Genomic DNA, 15,087 nt, shown 5'->3' with positions numbered 1-15,087 from the left:
GGTGAATGATTGATTGATTTTTTATTTATAATCCAGGGTACATATTTATAGTCTGGAGACTTGCCTTCCCTAGCCAATCCTAACTAAACACGATACGAATCTTGGCTATCTATATCTAAATTATCTAAACACACATGCCTATCTAGATACATGGCCAACCCTAGCCTCAAACACCCGCATAGGGGCCGGTTCACAAGCCCATTATGATTACCTTTCGAGCCCATCTTGCTTCGCGGCCCACCTTTCTGGCCCGCCTAAAATTATGGCGATAACAACGCGATGGATCTCTTAACATTTTTGCTAGAAAACCTATAAAATTTGGACTTAATATATTTGATTGAGTTAAGCACTCATTACATCTTTAGCTTTTTTAATTTTTATTTCAGCAAAATAAAAGGAGTTTCTAGAGACAAAAATGGTTGTAACCAGTCAGCTACATTCTACAAATACGGCCTCATCTTTTATTCTAATTGTGCTAATCTTTCATCTGAGTCAGTGAAGACTGCATTTCACACCTGGCCCGCCTTGGCAACCATCGCCGCTGCCTGGGTGCACAGTGCAGATCGGGCCTACGCTCACCATGCGTGCCGGTCGGCTCAGGCCTTTCAAGCGGCCGACACCATCTTCTGCAGCACCACGATGAGCTGCTAGATCGACGATTCCCAATCCCAGACGTGCATTATTTCGTAGAGAGAGAGAGAGAAGGATACTACATCGATAAGGACACGCGCCACATGCATTCGTTTTTACCTTTTGCTTTCTCGGTGTATCGATGGATGAATTGAATTTGGTCGACTCTTTACATGCTAGCTTGTTTGTCTCCTTGATTAGTTTGCAGCATGCGGTAGTGCTCGGTGAGCACTGTGCTCATCACCGGGCATATGATTAATTTGAAAGGTTAATTCTTGTTGCTTTTGTCGGGAGGTTTATTTCTTTGATGCATGTACGTCTTGGACCTTCTATCTTGATCTCTTCAACGGGTCAACGTACTTAATCTTTCATTCAGGTGACTGATTGCTCTCTCTAAGTCCATAATCTTGTATATCTATAATACTAAATTCTTGTGTATACTGCTCGCTCGATTTTTAAATATATGTCATTTATGATAAGCTAATTAATTTATTTTTCAACTCATCAGCTTTTTGTGAGCTAGCATCATCATATATCTAAAAACGAGCAGAGTAGCAAATAACATTAATTAATGTACTAACCATGGAACCACAAAATATCTCGCTAACCCTATCTAAGGTAATAACTGATCTACTTTTCAGTTATACGTGAATTTGTCAAAAGTATATCGCCTGGAGGAAAAGACCAACCGTGGAAGCAATCAATGAAACGTGGTTGGCACAGGGCCGATCGATTAAAGAATTGCACGTGTTCGGCAAGCTGGTTAAACTAGTTCCTCAATCAATATGTGAACCAAGCTAGACTTTATTATTGGAGTACACAGTATCTATCAGTTCACAAGTCGTCGTCACATTAATTATCTCCAGTTAGGTTGTTGACAACTAGACAACGATTGAAAAATCGCCCGGGAGACGCTAGCTTGCTTGTTATTATATCCGGAAAATCGGCAAATAAAGATTCGATATCAAGTAAAAAAAAGAAAGGGAGAATATTCTATACACCACTGGCCAAAACTTTTATCCCTGATTTGCTACATAAATAACTTATATTTTTTTAAAAAATCCCTGCCCACAAAATTTAATTTCCTTCGTGCCAATGTTCCGGCGGTAATCTCAGCTAGCAGACATGTTAAAATGGCCCATTTGCCATTGTTTACTGTCCACGGCCGAGCAGTGCCGCCGCGGTGACCAGGGCGTCTGTGACGTCATACATCTGCTCTCTGGCGCATGGGCGATATTATTGGCAAATAGAACCCAACGGTGGATGCCAACCGAAACAATGCTAGTGGCACCGAATGCATTATGGTTCAAGAACAGTGGCTTTATTTTTAAAAAGTGATGTGTGGGACACCTCGTGTTTTTATTTTTAGGGTCGGTTGCACTTTCTGATCGACCCCAGAAATAACCAGGTAGGACCCAACGTCTTGTATCGGCTTTAGAATCCATTTTAGTAGTTCCGTGGCTCAATCAGTGTCAACATCAATAGTCTCCCTCGGCAATCGTAAGCACCGGGAAGTTCCGTGGCTCGGGTAGATTTGCTTGTCCTCCAGCTCATTGATTCTAGCTAGACTCTTAGGAGACAACGTAGCTGCTCCCTTCGTACTTCGTATCAAATTATAGATTATTTTAATATTTTTAGATGTACAGCATATCTAGACAAATAATACAAATAATAAGAGTTGGAAGCACGTCCAAGGTCTTGTTTAGATGCACTCAAAATGTTATAATTTTTACACTCTCTCTTCATCACATCAATTTTGGGACCCATGCATGGAGCAGTAAATGTATGTAAAAAAATAACTAATTGCACAGTTTAATTGTACATCACGAGACGAATCTTTTAAGCCTAGTTAGTCCATAATTAGATAAAATTTGTCAAATACAAACGAAAACGCTACAGTTCCAAATGTTATAAAGTTTTGCAATCTAAACGGGGCCCAACTCGCCCGAGCAGATGAATAGCCGTCGTTGGCAATATTTATAGCCATAGAACAATAAATCTACGGGTAGTAGATATAATTTGCGCGTAGCAAGTCGCGAGATAATGCAGCAAAAGGTTTGGTCATGGCAATTTATGTTACGTACAGATGGCGACCATTCAAGCCCTTGATCTAAAACCACAAGTATACTGTTTATCACTCTTTATGCACTGCCGGAGAAAGGCACATCAGTGCCGATCACAGGGAGATTTAGTGCCGGTCAACGCGACCGGCACTAAATGGCCGGCACTAACGTGACAGTCGTTAGTGCCGGCTAGATTGACCGGTACTAAATGGCGCGTGTTAGTGCCGGTCCGTAATTCCAGCCGGCACTAACGTGCCCGACCCGGCCCGGCTCCTGGCAGCAAGGTTAGTGCCGGCTGGTATAACTGGCCGGCACTGAATCTTTTTTCTTATTTATCTTTTGTTTTTCATTTTTATACATATGGCTATGCGTATTTCTACCGTATGCGACTACATAATCGTACTTTTTGCATTGCACAGTAATATTAGGATAGCATATTACACTAATATTATATATATATATATTCATCATGTATGGAACACTTAGGAGTTTAAAAGTACTTGAGATATTACAAATTATTAAGAACATCAACTATAGTAATTTATCAGCTTCCCCGTCGTCGGATCTTTTTCGGCGACGCTTGTACGGACATCGCCATAAAATTCGCCCTTAGAATTTATGACTTCATCGAGCAGGAATCCGCATATAGCTTCTTGAATTGCCCTGATCCGAGCCATTTCAATGAGTTCTTCTTTCATCCGCCAAAGCTGTCACATTTTTCGAAAAAAACATGAGAATAAAAGATAATGAATTAAAATGATGAGCAGATGTGATTGTGCTCACGTACATTGAATGCCTCCACTGTCATTTGCCCTTTTTCACTTGCAAAAGTGTTGATCCACTCGCATACGTAGTATCCACATAAATTGTTTCCTTGTCCCTGTCTCCAACACTATGGACAAATGTGGGTTAAGATATAGAATTTTTCTGATGTTTATTGCGAATGACATTAGTAGCGAGAGTATATTCATACCGGAAAATCAGTCACCCAACAAAGAGCCTCGATTTCACCTATGGGCAAGCCTATGTGTTTGCGGAGGTAGCGACGCCATGCAGTATTTACCACCTCGATGAGATCTTGGTATTTTGATTTATCTTGCCTTAACGAGTCGTACACCAAGACCTTGTGCTCCTCAATCCGAATACAAAGTAATATCCAATGAAAGCTGTGCATATACATACGCATAACCAATTAATGTTAATTAAAATAGTTATTAAATAGTATTATTAATACGAAGGGATTGAAAAAAAGAGGCTAACAAAGAACGACTCACTGATGGTTGTATGGCAAGAGAATGAAGGGACACATGCTATTCTTACGCAACCCCCTGTATATAATATTGACTATTTCTTCAGGGTTTTGCTCTACCGTTTTCTCGTGTATAATATCGGGGTCGAAGAACCCGACGTTATGGAAGTTCTTTTTTCGGCAAATTTGAATTTTTGACCTACGGGACACAAGAAAAACGGGGATCAGTCAACACACAAGGCTAAAAATAATGAAACGAGAGACAATACTCACATGCACCATACACTCACGAGGGACTTGTCAAGGGCATCTTGATGGTATAAATCGTAAAATGCTTCAAACTCGATATATACTTCACCTGCCCCCCGCCAGAAATGCTCATCTTTAATCCGGGCTGGGAACATCTCTAATCCATTAGCTTTAGATTGCACGGCATACCATTTGTGTAACTCGGCCATTCTCGTTGGTAGAAATGGTAGCAACTCTGGCCATATCAAAGGTTCACCAAGTACAAACTTTTTCCTGCCGCGGGCATTCTGTAGGGCCTCCCCAAGCAATTGAGCCCTTGTTAGATCAGTTTGCAATATCATCCCAGCCATGGTCAACGGATCTCTTGATTCATTAGGACATTCTTCACGCGGCACTATCAACGGAGGGATCGATTGTTTGGACTGCTCTCCGAGCTGGGGAACGGTCTTTGCATTGATCCGTCAATTCCTGGGGTTGTTGTAGCACTTTCTGATCTGCCGATCATAATCCGACTCCCTTTCTTTCTCCTTGGTGGGATCTTTAATGAAGTGTTTAATGAAGTGTGACTTCGCAACCGGATCTATTTCTGGCTTCTTGTTCGCAGCCTCCCTCAGTAGCTTGCGCTTCAGCAAGAAGGTTTCAAACGATTCTTCTGCCTCTTTCTCTTCTGGAGCCTTCGCTTTCTTCTTTCTTTGCTGCTTATGAGATGGCTGGACCGAAGGTACCGTGTATGCCTTCTGTCGCTGACTCTGATTCTGTTGTGCGGCTGGTGATGATGCCGAAATTGGTTCGCTTTGTGCGGCTGGTGATGGCGGATCCATGCTGGGGTCCCGTGCAGGCGGTGGAGAAGGTGGGCCAACACTAGGATTCCTGTCATCAGCTGGCGTTGGTGATCTTTGCCTTGAGCACCGAGCGGAATCTGTGGCTGCTTGCACCAATCTTATGTCGCGCTTTGGCCACGCAATCCATGTGTGTACGGCATGTTGTAGTTCTGTTTCTTCAGGACCTATAGGGATCGGGAGGTCCAAGTCTTCCCAGCGTTCTTCAGTAATTCGGTCAACAAAGACTCTGGCGAATCCTTCAGGAATTGGCTGGCAATGTATTGTCCTGCCTTCTTCTTGGACTTCCGCATAACCCTCAGCACAAACTTTGATCTTTTTCCCATAAAGAACCAGAAGCTCACATTGGGTCCTAACGAGGATGTCGTCGATGGGGTCCCTCGTCCTGTCGGCACCCAAATTAGGGTGCTCTGTGGAAGCAACACTGCTACGACGCTGAGAAGGGGTGCTGAACTCCACATTGGCAGCTGGTTGGTCCGAGCGTTGCCCAACTGCTACCTCAAGCGACATTATCCGATTTTCTAGGCTACAGATCTTCTCTGCCACTACTGCCTTGCTTCTGCATCGGCTTCGGTACGTTTCGAGATCTCCGGAAAAGCCAAATTTTCATGGAACTACGCCCACGCCTCGGGTCCGTCCAGTGTGTTCCGCATTCCCAAGAGCGTAAGTCAGCTCGTCATTCTCTCTGTTGGGCTGGAAGGTTCCTTCTTCCGTACGCCTCATTGCGTCGTCAAGTCTTTGGGCAGCCTATCTTAGTACGTCGCTAGTCACAATCATTCCAGTGTCGGGGTCTAGTGTGCCTCCATGTGCATAGAAGTAATACCTTGCTCGTTTGGGCCAACTCAAGGTCTGCGGTACGATTCCTTTTGCAATTAAATTATTTTCCATCTTTTCCCATTTCGGAACAGCAACCTTATAACATCCAGGCCCAAGTCTATGGAAATTTGTCTTTTTTCTAGCATTCATTTTGCCTTGAATCGAGGCTGCCATGCTGTCAGCACTGTGCTTGTAATTCACGAATTCATTCCACCACTCTCATTGCTTCTTCCAGACTTTATCAAAATCTGGTGTGAGGCCCTTGTTGACAAAGTTTGCCACCAATTTTTTCTTGAACGAGCCGAACTGAATTGCCATCTTCTTAAATGCCCATCCCTTTACTTTGTCAGCTTTGCCTGGGGGAAAGTTGAAGTGCAACGACACCTCTTTCCATAACAAATCTTTCTCTAAATCTGGCACGATATCTTCAGGTCGATCAGAGACTTTGTTTCTCTTCCAAAGCTTGTACTTTATGGGGACGTTCTCCCTAACAAGATATCCCAATTGATTTACAAAGGTCGTCTTAATTTGACCAGGGGCTAGTGGCTCGCCGGTTGCTTCGTTGATCTCCGTGATGGTCGTACATCCTACCATCTTCCTCTTGGAGCCACGTTTCCGTTTAGGCTTCGTCGATCCTGATGCCTGAAAGAATCGCAAATTTATCAAGCGGGTTGCTAGCAACTAGTGGACGTCGCGGCAGGTATTGACAAAACGTTTATCCTGATGCCTGAAAGAATCACTAAATTTCATACCTCGGCTTCCTCGACATTTTTTTCTTCCTCCCCACTAATATTTTGCTTCTCGTCGCCATGATAATGCAAGTTTAAAAATTGGCTGCCATCGTTCTCGTCCTCGTGAAACTCTGGAGCTATGTGCCCAGTACTACCACAAATGAGCTCGTGCATTAACTCGTCTTGGTTGTCCGTAGGATCCATTTCCACTACCCGAAACAATAAAAAAACATTAAGTATTTTCTAGTACTAATAAAATGTATGTATTTGCAAAAATATTGTACACACATTTATGTTCATAAATGCTCACATGGTTATTTAGATCCAGAATAAGTTAATATCTTTTACAACTGAACAAAACAAATTCCTGAATTTATATATACAGAAAAGAATTATTTAGTAACAATTAACAGATGCCTCTCCGCGCGAGGTTGACGGCCCGGCCTGCCCCACCTCCATGCTCGGGCCTCCCGTGTGCGAATTAGGGCCAGTGCGTCTCAGACTGAATAGCTTTCACAAATAATTATGGACTAAACTACGTGGGCCCTTACACACTGGACTACATAGGGCAGATATACATGTGCCACTTACACAGAAGTGCTCATGTGCACATACCCTGGAATTTGATGACGAATGAATAGATTATGTGGATATGACTGTATTAGACTAATATAATATGACATAGATATGTTGACTCATCAGGACATTCTTCACGCAGCACTAGTAACAAGAAGGAACTAAACAAAAGAGCTAGCGGAAGCAACATATAAACCATCTACTTAAAACAAAAGGCAAGACTTCACATCCAAACATTTTTATTACAACTCATCCATCCAGAACGTATGCATATCGAAAAGTGTGCACACGTGCTGTTATTACCATCCAATGAAGCACCCTCTAGCTCAAGAACCTGAAGAGGAGAAAACATGTGTGAGGTTTATGAAACCTCAACAAGCAAACTGGTTCAACCAAACTATTTAAATAACATATTATCTAAACATCAATTTTATGAAGCAGCAGTATTATAAAGAGCTACCATAACAAATCAGTTTATTGAGTAGCAAGATGAACAAAGCTACCATAACAAATCAGTTTATTGAGTAGCAAGATGAACAAGTACATACATCAATTTAAGAAGCAGTATTATAAAGAGCTACCATAATAAATCAGTTTATTGAGTAGCAAGATGAACAAGTACATACACCAGAATATTACTTTATAATACAAATGTAAAAGGTGCAATGCAATGCATTACTTCAACGCTCATTGCAGTATTGGTAACACATAGCCATAAATAGTTTACCTTCAAGTTCCAAGGTTAATTCTTTAGCCACATGATAAAGCTTTGATTGCGGGATGTATGTATGCATTGTTTATATATAACCCTGTAAAAAATGCTGGTCACATGTATGCTGTTTTTGCTATTTATTTTTTCCCCTTAGCATTTCTCTTTAGATTTCTGTATTCATTCTGGAGTGCTAGATCAACACTTCTATAATTGTTCTAGCCACAATGTTGGGCTCATATTCGCATGCTCGCTTGTATATTCATTTTTAGTGATCATATCAGCTATATCGACCTTTTTCACGACCACTTTCCATTTTACCTTCCTGTGAATACTCTAACATGCACTGTCATCTTTTTGTAGTCTTTTCTGGTTTGGCAGCTTATCTTCTCTGTCCTCATCTTGGGAAGGAAATATAGAACAAACCAAATTCTTGGATAGTATTAAAGCACCTTGGTTCATCCTAGATACTACTGGTCCCATTTTAGGATGTGCAGGCAATAAGAGACAATTGTGCTAATTTTTTCATAAAAGTTAGTGACACAAACATTGACCACTATGTAGAAATTTAACAGATTGCTTGTGTTTTCCGAGTTTTCAGTGGCATAGCACCTTGATTTTTTTTTTCTTTATGAATGCAGTGCAGCCAATGGTGGTCCATTTCTATCTGAACTCAATTTTTTCTGGCCAGCAGTAATGATGGCTTCAGCTGCATTTCAAGCTGCTGCTTCCATTATCAAGGTTGAGTTTCCTCATCAGTAGTGTTGTGGTGGAATTTTCAGGTTACAAAATGCGGAGAAGTTACATTGTTTCTCATGAGTTGATAGGATCACCTTTAATCATGTTATGACACAATTATGCATATGCTTAAATTTAATTCAGACTCCAAATTTACTAACAGAACCTAGAGCCATTCATCACTCATATTGGAGGGCAATGCTAGTACTCGAACGTCAAGATTTCACTCTTACCAAATACAAGAAAATAGAAACATTCAAGGAGATGAAATATTGGTGATCAATATGGTTAAAGATGATATTAGTTGACAATGTTGGATGGGAGGATGGGAGAAATAGTGCCACTGAAAAAGTTGAGCCATAACAACTTTTCTACTAACATAGTAAACTCTATGATGGATTATTTTCCCTGTACTACCTGACTTACTTTGAGTGTTTCTTATCGTGATGAGTCACTGGTATCCCATTTGCACAACTATGCGCAACTAGATTCACTCACATACTACAACAGTAGAATAGGTGGCAAGCAAACATTATCGATCTTGACTCCATGCAATAAAATTATTAAACCATCAAAGTGTAATTTCCAAATGAAATCTACAGCTAATAAAGCAAACAAATTCCACACTCCAATGCTTGGTTTTTCAGCCTCAAGTTTGAGTTTAATATTAAGAAAGGCCACCAAAAGATGCTACTGCAAGGGTATAGGGTTATAGTTGTTGATCATCTACACGTACACATTCCTTCAAATTTCATTCAGTTCATTTTGAAGTCAGATTCATAATTCCACTTACCAAAGCATGAATTAAACATGATGAATATTCATTAGAGGATACACTCCCAGCATACTATATTGTATATGATTTACAGCTATTGTCAAATGAGAATGGTAAAATTTAATTTCCACAGAAGCTCACTGTGACAGTGTTGAAGACTCGAAGTCATACATATTTTCAATGTTATTATCCCTTGAGAAGCTCTGGGATGCTAAGAATATAACTCATCTACTAATGATCAAAGTTGAGAAGATCCAATTACCGAAGAGGGCAAGGAGGAGGTCCGGAGGGAGGGGTCGACGGTGGGGGCCGGAGCTTCGGGCGGCGGCAGCAATGGGGCGCGAGGACGCGGAGCAGTGGCGCGAGGACGTCGACGCGGCAGGGGCAGCCGGGCGGCCGGGCTGCTGCGGACGTGCCGCGCGAGAGGACGACGAGGTGCGCCGCGGCCGGAGCTTCGGGCGGCGGCAGCAATGGGGCGCGAGGACGCGGAGCAGTGGCGCGAGGACGTCGAGGCGGCAGGGGCAGCCGGGCGGCCGGGCTGCTGCGGACGGGCCGCGCGCGAGGACGACGAGGTGCGCCGCGGCCGGAGCTTCGGGCGGCGGCAGCAATGGGGCGCGAGGACGCGGAGCAGTGGCGCGAGGACCACGAGGCGGCAGGGGCAGCCGGGCGGCCGGGCCACGCGGAAGGGGCCGCGCGCGAGGACGACGACGTGCGCGGCGGCCGGAGCTTCGGGCGGCGGCAGCAATGGCGCGAGGACGTGGAGGCGGCGGGTCAGTTGGGGCGACGTCGATCTGAATGGGCGAAGGGGCTAATTTGTTGGGGGGATGGCGCAGTTAGTGCCGGCTAACATTACCAGCCGGCACTAACGCGCCCACCTGACGTCACGTGGGCAAGTTAGTGCCGGCTCGGGTTACCAGCCGGCACTAACGTGTACCATCCGCGCGGGAACTGGCGCGCGGGAACTGGCCACGCCAGTTCCCATTTACACTAAATTTATAGTATTCATAAATTTATTCAACATAGGCTCAATAATTAGAATAATATAACAAAAATTTATATCTTATTTTTAGCTACACAATAATTACAGTAATTATATGTACACAATAATAATAGTAACTGAAGTAAATTAACGAATATGCAACCATTATCAATTATGTGTAGCGTAAAGGGTTTATATGTGTATATGTTTCTGTTATTGATAATAAATCGAAAACATTTCATTTTGATCCATGCAAAATTCTTCAAAAAACTTTTCAATAGTACCCTATACAATGATGTAATCAATTCGCATATTACTTGATTATTTGTTTGTAATTTAATGTTTCAATGCTTCTAGTAATGCAAAATTAGTGAATGTAAATAATATTTATACCATGCAAAAATATAATATTATCTGAAGATGATATTATGTCATAATTGGAGAAATAGTATCAAGAATTGAGATAAATACGATGCGGTGCGTTACATTACATCACTGATTGAGAGAATTCAATACATAATTTATATAAAACTACTACTCATTATCATTATCTACTGGAACATTGATAATCTTCCTTTTGACGAAAGTGCCTTGAGCGTGATCACAGCGTAAGTAAGGTGTGTCCTCTTTGGATAAGAGGATGCTAGGGTCAACGTCAACTGAGAATGGAGGAAGGTCATCAATCTGGTCATAATCTTCCGAATTGTCCGAAATATCCTCAACTCCAACAACTTTTCTTTTTCCTGGAAGAACTATGTGCCGTTTCGGCTCATTTCCAGCCTTGTCTGCTTCAGACATCTTATCTGACTTCTTCTTCGGTTTGCTCGACATGTCCTTCACATAGAACACTTGTGTCACATCCTTGGCTAGAACAAATGGTTCATCTTTATATCCAATCTTTTTAAAGTCAACTATGGTCATCCCATACCGGTCCTTCATTACGCCTCCTCCAGCCACCCATTCGCAACGAAATAAAGGGACAATTATGGGTCTATATTCAAGTTCCCATATCTCCTCTATGACACCATAGTAGTTGTTCTTTTCTCCATTACTATTTACTATACACATACGGACACCACTGTTTTGGTTGGTGCTTTTTTTGTCTTGAGCTCTCGTATAAAATGTATACCCATTGATTTCGTACCCTTGGTATTGCTGGACAGTGATTGATGGTCCACTAGCCAGCCATTGAAGTTCTTGATCAACTGTGTTGTTGCCCAATAATTTTCGTCTGAACCAGCCGTCAAAAGTTTTTATATGTTGGCGTGTAATCCAAGAAAGATTCTTTTGTGGATTTTCAGACTGTATAATATTCATGTGCTCATCAATATATGGAGCCACCTTGGATGAATTCTGAAGAACCGTGAAGTTTGCTTGGCTGAATTCACTACAAGGGATGTGCACATTACATTTCTTTCCTAGTGTGCCTTTTCCCTTTAGTCGCCCCTCATGGTGTGACACGGGGAGCCCAATCGGACTGAGATCAGGAAGATAGTCAACGCAAAACTCAATGACCTCCTCGGTTCCATAGCCCTTAGCAATGCATCCTTCTGGGCGAGAACGTTTACGCACGTACTTCTTCAATACTGCCATGAACCTCTCGAAAGGGAACATATTGTGTAGAAAAACAGGACCCAGAATAGTTATTTCTGTTACAATATGAACTAGAAGGTGTGTCATAATATTGAAGAAAGAAGGTGGGAAGACCATCTCAAAACTGACAAGACATTCGACAATATCTTTCTACAGCTTTATTAGATTATTTGGATTAATTGCTTTCTGTGAAATTTCATTCATGAATGCACAAAGCTTTACAACTGCTAATCTCACATTTTCCGGTAGAACACCCCTCAGTATAACCGGAAGTAATTGTGTCATCAGAACGTGGCAGTCATGGGACTTCAAGTTTTGGATTTTCTTCTCTTTCACATTTATTATGCCCTGTATATTTGAGTAGTACCCAGACGGGGCCTTGATACTGTTCAAGCAATCGAACATGCTTTCCTTCTCCTCTTTACTCAGATTATAGCTGGCAGGTTTTAAATAGTGGCATCCTTTGTCTCTCTTCTCGGGTTGCAAGCCTTGTCGTCCAGCTAGCATTCACATGTCGCGCCTTGCTTCCAATGTATCTTTTGACTTGCCATACACTCCCAGAAAGCCTAGTAGGTTGACGCAAAGATTCTTCGACAGATGCATCACATCAATTGCGTTGCGAACCTGTAAGACTTGCCAATAAGGTAGGTTCCACAGTATAGACTTTTTCTTCCACATTGGAACATGTCCCTGGTTATCCTTCGGAACAGGTTGGCTACCGGGACCCTTTCCAAATACTACCTTCACATCCTTGATCATCAAGAACACACGCTTTCCATTACGGAACAGAGGCTTACGACGAGTTTCGGGCTCTCCTTTGAAATGCTTCCCTTCGGTTCTTAGGGGGTGATCGGTAGGAAGGAATTGGCGATGGCCCATGTATACGCACTTCTTACAGTGTTTCAAATAAATGCTATCGGTTTCATCATAACAGTGGGTGCAGGCCATGTATCCCATGTTCGACTGTCCCGAAAGTTTTGCAAGTGCAGGCCAATCATTGATGCATACAAAAAGCAAAGCTCGGAGGTTGAAAGACTCCTATTTATACTCATCCCACACATGTACACCTTCTTCTTTCCAGAGCAGTAAGAGATCATCCATCAAGGGTTGCAGGAACACATCAATATCATTGCCAGGTTCTTTTGGCCCTTCTATAAGCACCGGCATCATGATGAACTTACGCTTCAGGCATAACCAAGGAGGAAGGTTGAACATACATAGGGTCACGGGCCATGTACTATGAGCACTGCCAAACTCACCGTACGGATTCATTCCATCCGCACTTAGAGCAAATCTTATATTCCTTGGGTCGTTGTCAAATTGACGATACTCTCGGTTAAGGTTTCTCCACTGGGACCCATCTGCTGGGTGTCTGATCATGTGATCCTCCTTACGGTCTTCTTTGTGCCACCGTATCAACTTAGCGTTGTCCTTGTTTTTGAAAAAGCGCTTCAGACGTGGTATTATAGGGAAGTACCACACCAACTTTGCGGGAACTCTCTTCTTTACCGGCTCCCCATCAACATCACCTGGATCATCTCGCCTGATCTTATATCGCAATGCGCTACAAACAGGACAAGCTTCCAAGTTCTCGTATTCGCCGCGATACAGGATGCAGTCGTTAAGACATGCGTGAATCTTCTGCACATCCAATCCAAGAGGGCAAACCATCTTTTTAGCTTCGTATGTTGTTGACGGCAGTTCATTACCCTCAGGAAGCATGTTCTTTACAATCTTTAATAGCTCACCAAATCCCTTATCGGTGACACCATTAGTTGCCTTCCATTTCAGCATCTCTAGCGTGGTACCCAACTTCTTCTGCTCCGGTTTGCAATTAGGGAACAACGGCCTTTTGTGATCCTCCAACATCTTCTCAAACTTTAATGCCTCCTTCACAGTGTCACTGTCTTTCTGTGCATCAAGCAACGCCTGACCTAGCTCGTCAGGTGGCTCCTCTTGTGCAACATTTACTTCACCCTCGTCCATTGGTTCATCTTGAAAGTCACCTGCTTCATGAACCCATGCCCAATCTGGAAGATTGTTATCACCATCATCATCTTCTTCATTATCTTCCATCATAACTCCAACTTCTCCGTGCTTAGTCCAAAGGCTATAGTTACTCATGAAACCATTCAAGGCCAGGTGATTCCATAGAGTTTCTCTTTTCCGGAATTCCTTTTTATTTTCGCAAACACTGCATGGACAACACATTAAACCCTTTGGCGACCTATTTGCCATTGCTGCCTTGAGAAAAGAATCTAAACCCTGAATCCACGCCGAGGTGCTTCGGCTTCCGTGCATCCATTGCCGGTCCATCTATACAAATTAAAAAAAAATCATGCTCATCTGTACTATGAATTTAGAAAAGTCTAAACGACTGATAATTTGAAACGGAACGGAGGGAGTAGCTTTGAGAGTGAAACTGTGAGAAACTCTCCAGAGGCATATCCAAGATTTGGAAATTCTAAAAAAAATCAGAGGAGCCACCTATTCCATGAGGTTGAACTCAATTTTAAAATTTTGCAAGCTTATGTAAGATCACCTATTCTATATGTTTTTGGATGTCATTTTTGAAACCTCTAAATATGGTTTTGGGAAGAATTTTGATAATTCTTAAAAAATTTATAATACAATCATGTGCCCACTTCACACCCTCCCATTCTTATGTATTAAGTACATAAATCTCCTTGCATTATGACAATAATATCCATATATATCGTTTTGAGAAAGTTTTGTTTGTAGCCATTTGGATTTATTCAGTGTAGTGACATCTAAGGTTATTGTGCAATTTTTCATAATATATGCCATACCATTGCTTTGATTTGAGTTCGAATTGATTGGGACTTGGGAGCAATATCAACCCAATGAGATATGGCATCATTCATTTTGTTGGATAGGCAGAAATACATCTAGGACATGTATATTGAGCGGAAATACACCAAATCTTTATCAACTTGCATTCAATAGTAGCCATACAGTTCAAAAAGTTCTACAGTGAATTGTCTCTGTAGTTTTACTCAAGATTTATTTGCAAAGCTTCGAATTATACATACATCGGGATATTTATAATTTGCAGAATTTTTCTAGAGATTATTATATGGCTTGTGCATTTATTGTGTGCGGGTTGTCCAATAGATCAT

The 15,087-nt window shown here is 42.1% G+C and overlaps 1 pseudogene; it reads right to left on the bottom strand.

Moving 5' to 3' along the window:
- Positions 1 to 10,930: 10,930 nt before the first annotated feature.
- LOC112872980 lies at positions 10,931 to 14,158 on the bottom strand (annotated as a pseudogene).
- Between the last annotated feature and the right edge of the window lie 929 nt (positions 14,159 to 15,087).

The sequence above is a fragment of the Panicum hallii genome, chromosome 9, assembly GCF_002211085.1.
Source record: "Panicum hallii strain FIL2 chromosome 9, PHallii_v3.1, whole genome shotgun sequence".
NCBI lineage: Eukaryota > Viridiplantae > Streptophyta > Magnoliopsida > Poales > Poaceae > Panicum > Panicum hallii.
The sequence above is the reverse complement of the archived record's forward strand: the minus strand, read 5'-3'. Positions and strand labels throughout refer to the sequence as shown.